The 11,016-nt window shown below is 41.8% G+C and overlaps 1 protein-coding gene across 2 annotated transcripts in view; it reads right to left on the bottom strand.

Moving 5' to 3' along the window:
* The window catches only part of LOC125725331 (NACHT, LRR and PYD domains-containing protein 12-like), a 322,258-nt gene that overhangs the window by 231,146 nt on the left and 80,096 nt on the right, over positions 1–11,016 (bottom strand). The window lies entirely within an intron of this gene.

Below are 11,016 nucleotides of genomic sequence, written 5' to 3'. Positions count from 1 at the left end.
GATTCTTTTCTATCCCTTTGCACTCCGACAGCCAGGCATGGTTAGCTTTCACAGTTGATGCAATACCAGTGGACTCGTCTGCCACAAGGTTTTCAAAATTCTCCGACCATATACCATCAGGCTGTCAGACGTGATTTGTGTGACCCAGAGTGTCCAGTCAAACAATCCACTATGATTCAATATGTTGATGATATTTTGATTGCCTCAACAGATCATGATGTTCATCAAATTGAATTGGCAGCATTGTTAGACTATTTGCATGCAAAAGGACACAAATGCAGCCTTCACAAAGCTCAAGTTGCAAAAAACCAAGTCACTTTTCTGGGTCAAACAATTGGCGCAGGGCATAGATCTATTACACAGGATCGAGCCGCTTCAGTCAGAGCAATACCTCCGCCTACTACCATTAAAACACTCAGATCATTTTTAGGAACAGCTGGTTACTGTAGACCTTGGATTGAGGACTATGCCGTGATCGCTCAACCGCTCTATGACTTGTTGAAAGGCCAGACTAAAGATTCTGATACTGTTTGTATGGATGAAATTCATCTCAAAGCTTTCAATGCTTTGAAGAGAGCATTATGTCAAGCACCCGCCTTAGGAATTGCACAATCTGATAGGCCCTTTGTGCTTTATGTTCATGAACACTTAGGCTTTATGACTGCATGTCTAATGCAAGATCATGGGGGCAGTTTACGCCCAATTCATTACTATTCTGGTAAACTTGATATAGTCGCTCAAGGTATGGGCCCATGTCTTAGAGCCGTGCAAGCAGTTCATCTAGCTCTTCAAGCTTCATCAGGAATGGTGTTAGGACAGACCGTAAATGTAAGATGCCCTCATGCAGTGTCTGCACTAATGAATCAAGCAAAAGTCACTTCTGTCACCTCTTCTCGTTGGGGAAATTGGTTAACGACCCTCACAGCCCCGAACATTGTTTTACAGCGTGCGTCAGTTACAAATCCATCTACATGTATGATGTCTGCAATGACTGAAGTTGTGTTAGAGGATGAAGGAGAAATGACTCACGACTGTGTTACACTTACATGCACTCCCACAAGGGAAGTAGCAGAAACTCCTATAGAGAATGCAGAATTGGAGTTGTTTGTTGATGGTTCAGCTCAAGTTATTGAAGGCCATAAACGAGCAGCTTATGCAGTAACTTCCATCACTGAAGTGGTAGCTTCAGGTCGTCTTCCAGATCATTTTTCAGCTCAAGCTGCAGAACTAGTAGCCTTAACTAGAGCATGCACGCTAGCTTCAGGGTTAGTTGCAAATATCTACACTGATTCCAGGTATGCTTTTGGAGTAATTCATGATTTTGGTGTCATTTGGCAGAGTAGACAGTTTCTAACTTCTGCTGGATCCCCCATTAAGCATGCGGGATTAGTAAAAGATCTAATGTTTGCTATGAAACTTCCAAAGAAATTAGCTGTGATCAAAGTGAAAGCACATCTCACTACTAACACAATGGAAGCTAAAGGTAATGCTCTTGCGGATGTAGCTGCTAAACAAGCTTGTTTCTATGCAACTGTACAAGTGTGTTCAGGTAGTATAGCACAGAAGACCGTTCTGCCTCCTGAATCAATCATTGATCGGTACAAAAACGTCCCTCTATATGAAGCATGGACATGGTTGGACAAAGGAGCCACAGTGGATTCATCTGGCTGCTGGACCAAAGGGGGAAAGTATGTCGCTCCCGAATCACTGCTGCCATATTTGGCTCAACAAATCCACAATTTGGGTCACAGTGGTCCAGCGACGATGAATCACAGGTTCTCAAATCAATGGTGGAATCCAAAATTCAGAATTGTAGCCATCGAAACAGTCAAGAGATGTGTTACATGTCAGAAAAATAATGATGTGCCAGCAGTAACTACAGCAGCAACACATACTCCAGCTCCACCAGGACCATTTCGTCACTTGCAAGTTGATTACATATCGTTACCTCCTTGTAAAGGAAAAACTGACGTCTTGGTAGTAATAGACAAATTCTCAAGATGGATAGAAGCTTATCCAACAGGACGTGCTACAGCTGCACATACTGCTAAATGTCTTGTTACTGATTTCATTCCCAGATGGGGATTACCAGATTACATCGACTCAGATCAAGGAACACACTTCACAGGACAGGTAGTCAGGGAAGTGTCTAAAATGTTGAAGATTAAGTGGAATCTTCACTGCCCATACCGACCACAAGCATCAGGACAGGTTGAACGAGCAAATAGGACAATCAAAGCCAGGCTAAGAAAAATGCATCAGGAAGGAGTACCATGGGTTGAAGCGCTGCCAGCGGTACTGTGTAGTATGAGAGCATCACCTAATAGATCAGTAGGACTGAGCCCTCATGAGATTATTACTGGACGCCCAATGCAAATGCCAGGTGTGATTGATCTTAGAAATGCTGATGTACACTTTGCTTCAGATGCCCTGATTGCTTACTGTGAAAACCTCACAAAGGCAGTGCAAAGTGCCAGAGAGAGAATTGAGTCGTGTTGGCAGACTCCACTAGAAGGTGGACACACAATCATCCCAGGTCAGTGGGTCATGATAAAATCATTTAGGAACAAGCCATTAGAGCCTAAGTGGCACGGGCCACATCAAGTGATGTTAATTACAGCAGCTGCAGTGTGGTGTCAGGGAAGGAAAACTTGGACTCACGTGTCACATTGTAAAGTTGTTCCCCCACCTGCAGGGATAGGATAGGACACACGGACCAGTGAGGAGCCCAGGGAAGAACCGAATACAACAGGCATCGGGGGCCAAACCCTGTGGTGAAGACTCCCTCATAGGCCTTCCCCATTCATTAGTCCATCCTTACCTCACTGTTCTTTAGGTGTCACGGGAATTAAGAAACAGGGAAAGAAGCAACAACAATAGCAGACACAGATTGAACAGAGGATGCCACCCGAGGGTTTGAAGTATTTTACAACAGATACTGCTTTGTCGTCCTTTGTTTTCTTTCTTACTCTGTGCAGATACCACTTGATGGATGTCCCGAGACCCATACACGCTGACCTCGTCACCTACAAAGGAAGCCACAACTTCTGACAGACAACTAGACTCACTACCGAGCCAACTGTCACAGTAGAGAAAAAAAATACACAACGCAGAGTATCAAATACGAGATCTTCAGTCATCCATCAACATGATCAAGATTGCCGTACTTATAACGAAAATACAGAAGATGACTGAAGATAATCCTTCATGGTTCGGAAACATGTTAGGGAAACCCTGGCTGTGGATCAAGGAAATAGCAATTCTGCTGTTGTTTTTCCTACTGGTGTGCTATCTATGCGTCCACAGTATCAAGTGTTTCATTCAACAAATAACCCACACCCATCAAGAAGAATTGGCCGCTCCAACCAGAAAAGACTATTATCCATAAGAACTTCACAGACACTAGCTAGATGTTTGTTTATATGTCATCATGGCATTCATCACTGCAATCAACAACAGAACAAGTGCTATGTGCCTGTAACGATCACAAGTTACAAGAATTAAATGTCTAAATTTGTATTTGGTGAGAGTTATTAGAACTCTCAATGTTCTATATGGAAGGATTTGGGGGAAAATCAGCCCAGAAGACATTTTATTGGGCTGGAATTGGACAAATGTTATTTCTGCTGGCATCTGTTCAGTTCATCCATGCTGCAGCTTTGGCTTCATTCCTCATAGTGTGAAAAGTATCCATTCAGGAGGACCTGCACCGCTGTTCAAATGTGACGTTCAGCGACTGGTCAGTTACCTGCAAAGTAGTTCTGCAAAGTCAGGAGCTAAAGGCCGTGGTAGAGTTCCATGGTGGTGTTGCACGACAATCCCGAGAAGAACTAAGGCATCGGTACATCAGAGCAGGAACGACTGGGCAAAAGTCTGGAGACGAAGCTCCCAAGGTCTCTATATTTGGAAAGTTTACACAAACTCTGCCCTGAAGTGTTTGACTCTAGAAACCGTGATGAGTGTCCTAGGCCATCTGTTCAAAACATTATCCTGGAATTCCAAAAGACAAACACGGTATCATCAACATGAAGCTGTCAGTCTCAGCATAATGGTGGAAAAGAAGACCCAGTGTCCAGTGGATGTTCTGCAGAAGGTGATCCTTCATCCAAGAGGGGTTTTGCTCTGGTCAGGAAGAAGCTCGGAAGTACTTCACAGTCGGTCAGGAGGACATTGCCTACATTGATGCAACTGGCAGCATTGTGAAGAGGGGAAAACTGACGAAAGCTCCATTCTATGTGTACGAGCCTGTTGTGGGGGGGGGGGACCCCCGAAAAGGGTGGCCTGCTTTTCCAGTCGGGACCTTTCTCACCTGTGACCACATCACAGCATCAGTACAATAATTCTTGGCTCATTTCACACAGATCACAGAAAGTTATATGGAAGATTTGTGCATCCAAAAATGATGCCTGAGATGGATCACTGGTGCTGTTGCAGGCCACAGCAAACACATTTGTCAACTCCAACCTCAGTAACATCTTATCTGCTTACTACTGAATCATCACTGGAAAAGCCACCATGAAAGACTGTTCAGTTACAATTCTGCATCACGACCTGAGTCATATAATGATAAACGCCAAGTCTCTCTCCAAAAAACAGTGTGTTCTTATTAAATTAATGTTGTGTTAAAGTATTGTGTTAAAGTACATTAGATTTTAATATAACTTTTAAGAGTTTTACATGTGCTATCATCCGTCTCAACTATGGAAGATTATAAGCACAAAAATTCAAATGGCAATTCATTTTGCAATTGTCAATTCAATATTCAACAAGAGCATGCATTTGTCATTTCAATATTTAATCTGTGCATGTAATTTGAAAATACATTTTGCAATCGGCAATTCAATGTGCAAAGTGCTTATGCAATCCTTAATTCATTTCATAATGTTTTGAATAAAAAATTGAATGACAATTCATTGAATTGCATTTCGTTTTGCCATGGGCTTTTTGCCTCTTTATTCAAATGGCAATTCATTTGGCAATTGTCAATTCAATATTCAATCAGAGCATGCATTTGTCATTTCAATATTTAATCTGTGCGTGTAATTTGAAAATACATTTTGCAATCGGCAATTCAATGTGCAAAGTGCTTATGCAATCCTTAATTCATTTCATAATGTTTTGAATAAAAAATTGAATGACAATTCACTGAATTGCATTTCGTTTTGCCATGGGCTTTTTGCCTCTTTATTCAAATGGCAATGGCGTCCCCGGGAATTGCATTGCATGTTGGGGAGAAAACTCAATTTGCAATTCCCAACTGTCAGACCGCTCATCAAGGTGGACCTTCATTAACGACGTCACTTCCTTGTTTAGGGCCTCGCTACCATTGATTTGTTCGTTTAGTTAGAATGAGTAATGGCGGCAGAAGAGCTTGCAGCAAATATTTCTGCCTTAGCAGATGACATGGAAATTAATCGGGTATCAGCAGTAGATGCGTTTGATAGGTTGTTTGTGTTGTCACAGAGGGTAACCAACTGCGTGACTTGATGTAACGCCTGAGCTACATTAGTTTGCACCCTTCTCGTATCAAGTCCAGTTAAGATTGTAAGTTCCTCTACCCTCTGTGACAACACAAACAACCTATCAAACGCATCTACTGCTGATACCCGATTAATTTCCATGTCATCTGCTAAGACAGAAATATTTACTGCAAGCTCTTCTGCCGCCATTACTCATTCTAACTTTTTTTTTTTACGTTTTAAAGAACTTTATTTAGAGCAAAACAATTACAAACTCAAACAAACAGTTACTTATAAAAGTCTACATAACAATATATCACACCTCCTGTGGTAAAAGCATGTTATTGCAATGATATAATCAGCATGTTACAATCAAATAAGGAAAAGTGCAACTAGTTATAATTATTACAAATAATAAAAATAATAAATAATAATAAAAAAAAAATAATAATAATAAAGAAGATAAAGGGGGTTTACTCATTCTAACTAAACGAACAAATCAATGGTAGCGAGGCCCTAAACAAGGAAGTGACGTCGTTAATGAAGGTCCACCTTGATGAGCGGTCTGACAGTTGGGAATTGCAAATTGAGTTTTCTCCCCAACATGCAATGCAATTCCCGGGGACGCCATTGCCATTTGAATAAAGAGGCAAAAAGCCCATGGCAAAACGAAATGCAATTCAGTGAATTGTCATTCAATTTTTTATTCAAAACATTATGAAATGAATTAAGGATTGCATAAGCACTTTGCACATTGAATTGCCGATTGCAAAATGTATTTTCAAATTACACGCACAGATTAAATATTGAAATGACAAATGCATGCTCTGATTGAATATTGAATTGACAATTGCCAAATGAATTGCCATTTGAATAAAGAGGCAAAAAGCCCATGGCAAAACGAAATGCAATTCAGTGAATTGTCATTCTATTTTTTATTCAAAACATTATTAAATGAATTAAGGATTGCATAAGCACTTTGCACATTGAATTGCCGATTGCAAAATGTATTTTCAAATTACATGCACAGATTAAATATTGAAATGACAAATGCATGCTCTTGTTGAATATTGAATTGACAATTGCAAAATGAATTGCCATTTGAATTTTTGTGCTTATAATCTTCCATACTCAACAGCCTTCCAAAGCAATATGGCTTCGGCCTGCTGACAACAGCAAGCACAATACCAGAGCTTGAGGAGATGGTCTTAAGGGTGACAGTTGTCATCTCTAGTCCCTATGCTGCAGCAAATGTGGAAAAACATTCCCATAACATTCAAACGATGCTGGCATTAATTGACGACGTGTCTCTGGGGAAATACATGGTCAAACCTGAAGATGTAGCAGAGGCACCTTTATAATTTTGCTATAATCAGTTAAACACTTCACAGCTTGTGCTTAAATTTACACATGAATGTGATGTTACAGTAGTTGTACACTTAAACCAACATTGGAGGCATGAACAAATGATCTTAGAACAGCAATGACACATTTATTTCCCTTATTTTTAATGTTTGGTTGACATTGGTGCATCACCATTTCAGGAACACCTGGAGAACATTATCCAGAAGGTACCACTGAACCAAACTGCGGAAGGTAACCGTTACTATTCAGCTACTTTCACCAGAACTTTGGCTGCCAATTTATTGTTTTGTATTATTCCTGTAATATAATGTGACTGAACATTTTATACATCAACGTTTAATCTGTTGCATGTTATAAGCTGTAAAAAGGCTAGTATTGTGTGTTTTCTTACAGTTTTTTTTAATTGCTAAGACAGAGTAGAATCTAGGGTAGTATCTCTCCACACGTCTGATCTATCTTCGGCATCGCTCTGGAGGAATATCTTACATACAGCATTCATTGTTTGATCTTGTGTCAATTGACATAATTTGTTTGTATTATGTGGTTTTTACAATCTATTTGTCTTGATAGTCTTGTTAGTAATTTATCAAAATGACATATTTCAGTTTTGACTGTTTTATTAGCAGTTTTAAGGTCAGTATGTACTTATGTGCAAAATGGCCTCTGAAAATATAATGTTGTGAGTGAGACAGGAATCCATGACTTTTGAAACATTTAGTCATCGATTGCATTTTGTATGAAAGCAAAGCGAAATGCTTCAGTTTAGTCCACATAAGCTAATGTTGTGGTGACTGTATGAAGTGTTTGGAGAAAGCAACTTCAGTATTGCAGTATCTGTCTTAGCAATTGAAAAAACTAAAACTCACACTGCCTTTCCAAACTGATTAGTGTGAGGAGCAGTGACAGACATTCCAGACTGATGGGCCATTGACAGTATGCAAAGGTCTGGTGACTCCAAAGTCACTTCAAAGTTGTAACACTTTAGTAATCAAACCTCATACAATTCTTTGAATGTCTCATTCACCTTTGTGTAGCCAGCCCCTATGTCTGTAAGCTTCAGAGCTCAAAAGTCTTGGCTTGAAATGTTTATAATATGATTTTTTACAATTTGTCAGCACCACTGAAAATAGGTTTTTGAAAAGTGTACGTTTAAAGTAGATTTTAACAAAAAAAAACTGAATAATCACATTCTAAATGATCTCAGATTATTGGTGCTGAGTTTGTGCTGAATAAAAGCATTTGTAGCACTTTGGGATAAATGTTTTTTAGTGAAATATTTTACAGTTTTTCTGAATTGCTGACATATTAAAAATCATTTTGGGAATAAAACTGCCAATTGCCAAAAGTTATTTATTGAATCAATCACTCAAATTGGCAAAACGCACCTAGTTAGACACAATTTGCAGATCTCAGTCACCCTTTTTGCAAAACTCATGTGGAAGTAAAATTGGACATTGATAGCCTGGGAGGGAGGCATATTGGGTCTGTTATGTCTTAGGCCTTAGGCAAGAAGAGATTGTTTTGAATACTGTGTGACATCGCTTTGAGATAGCTGCCTGCAGTAAGTTCCGCAGACCCTGAGGAAAGCTCGGACCTTGGAGAGGCTAGAGAGACTTCTAGAGCTGGCAATGGAATCCAAGGAGGGGAGTGGGCAGCCAATCACCTTCTCTGCTGTACTGGTGACCCTCTGGAGTCTCTTCTTATTGGCTACTGTACACCCAGCGTGCCACACGGGGATGGCATGGATCAGCACACTCTCGATCGTGGCTCGGTAGAAGGACACCAGCAGGTCGGTCTGCAGCCTGTTCCATCTCAGGACCCTCAGGAAATGGAGGCGCTGCTGGGCTTTCTGCACCAGGGCGGTTGTGTTTGTGGTCCATGACAGGTCCTCGGACATGTAAGTCCTGAGGAACTTGAAGGAGGACACCTTCTCCACGCAGTCACCTTTTATGTAGGGGGGGGGGTCAGCTTTTGGCTTACGGAAGTCCATGACCACTTCCTTGGTTTTCCTAGTGTTGAGGGTTAGGTTGTTGTAGTCACACCATTCTGTCAGACGCTGTCATCATCGTTAGTGATCGGTCCAACCAGGGTGATGTCATCTGCAAATTTGATTATGGTGTGGCAGGGATGCGTGGGGATGCAGTCACTGGTGTAGATGGTGAACAGCAGACGGCTCAGCCCACATCCCTGTGGTGAGCCAGTGCTGAGTGACAGGGTGGATGATCTCCGGTTACCAACAGAAACAATTTCTTAAATTTCACAGACCATTTATTGCAGTGTAGTCAGTTTATTAATGAAATTGGAATTTTGTCTAAATACAAGAAATTATACTTGCTAAGATTTTCATTTTCTGCAGTGGAGTTACAATACCTGATTCCAGGTAAGTCACTTCAGCTTTCATAATCACTGCTCCCCCTGGTGGATGGATAAATCATTGCAAGTACTTTACACACAGAGAGGTAAGGGGCGGATCATGCCGGCCCGCTTGTTCATTACATCATCGTGGGGGGATCTCATTACAGTCAAGGTCCCACCCAGGACCCAGCAGGGGCCAGTCATGGACCAGCCAGGGACCAGCCAGGTACCAGCCATGGACCAGCCAGGTACCAGCCAAGGCCCCATCATGGAAACGGGAAAATTCAAGGCTTCATCTGTACAGTAATAATGGCTTACACATGTTGATTTATCAATCTGTCTTATAATAATACACTCGTCCTTTCTGAATAACCCCTCACCCTGTTGAATACAGTGATCTGATGCCCATTGCTAATGTATGGGGTGCAGCACTTGATACTCACAGGATGCTAATTCATTGCATGGAGATTTCGGTTCACTTACATTGTCTTCATATTGTGTGCAGTAAGTGTACCTGGTAATCTACTCAAAAATGTCTAGGTCTGATTTAGGCATGGAGTAAAGGCAGGAGAAAATGTTATTTACTGACTCTCAAAGTGTCCTCTCATCGGTAACACTTTACCTGAGGGGTACAAATAATGTAGCATTATGCTGTTAATTATGGATTAATTAACCACAAAAAACGTCTTAGTGATCAGCTTGATTTTGTCCGTAAATATGGCCGCTGCACACACTGCACCTAACTGCTGCTGTCATGGATTTTTAAGGGTCGCCGGCAGGAAACGGCAACATCACGTTTATCTCGAACGGGGAAGTGCTGAACTTCAGCGGCGCGATTTCTGTTCCTGCAAAATATATGGATGATTTATAGCTCATAAAATTCTTGATTTTTTATTATGAAAGAACGTAAATGACTGCTAATTACAAACTGGAATAAATAGAAGTGTCCCGTTAAAATGGAGTCATCATGGTATTTTATAAATATCGCGCATAGATCCCCTTCCTTATAATTTAATTCTGAACCTCATATATTTAGTAATGTATGTTTTGTCTCCACCTAGTGGCCTCCCTGAAAAGTACACATTGTTTCCGGAAGGATCGCTTGTTCCGAGAATTGACGCGTCCAGTGGATGTAAGAAATCAGCTTGATAGAGAGACATTATAACTGACTGCAGTCACTGTAGAGAATGTAAATCTGCAATAGATAATAAATTCAATGGTGAATTGTTAATGGATGGCTGTGTATATTCTTACATGTCTGTTAATAATAATAATGCATGAAGATAGATTTAATGGCTTTTGCTGGTCGGGGATGGGAGGGGGCAATGGACAGTATCTATCTGCGTCAGAAACGTGGGGGGGGGTAAGGGTGCCTGAACACCTGCGTATTTTTTCAGAGAGGGGCGTAAGCCAACCTTTTACAGTGGGGTGGGGGGCCACCTGCTACTTATGTTCGAAGGCGGTGTAAGCAAACCTTTTACAACGGGGTGGGGGGGCAAGGAGGCCTGGGCACCTGCCCCTTCTGTCCGACGGGGGCGTAAGCAGACCTATTACAGAGGGGTGGGGGTGGCAAGGGGGCCTGGGCACCGGACTCTTCTGTCCGACGGGGGTGTAAGCAGACCTATTACAGATGGGTGGGGGTGGCAAGGGGGCCTGGGCACCGGACTCTTCTGTCCGACGGGGGTGTAAGCAGACCTATTACAGAGGGGTGGGGGTGGCAAGGGGGCCTGGGCACCTGCCCCTTCTGTCCGATGGGGGTGTAAGCAGACCTATTACAGAGGGGTGGGGGTGGCAAGGGGGCCTGGGAACCTGCCCCTTCTGTCTGATGGGGGACGTA

Source organism: Brienomyrus brachyistius, unplaced genomic scaffold (genome assembly GCF_023856365.1).
Source record: "Brienomyrus brachyistius isolate T26 unplaced genomic scaffold, BBRACH_0.4 scaffold65, whole genome shotgun sequence".
In the NCBI taxonomy this organism is placed as follows: Eukaryota; Metazoa; Chordata; class Actinopteri; order Osteoglossiformes; family Mormyridae; genus Brienomyrus; species Brienomyrus brachyistius.
Note: the sequence above shows the minus strand (reverse complement) of the source record. Positions and strands in the feature narration are given on the sequence as shown.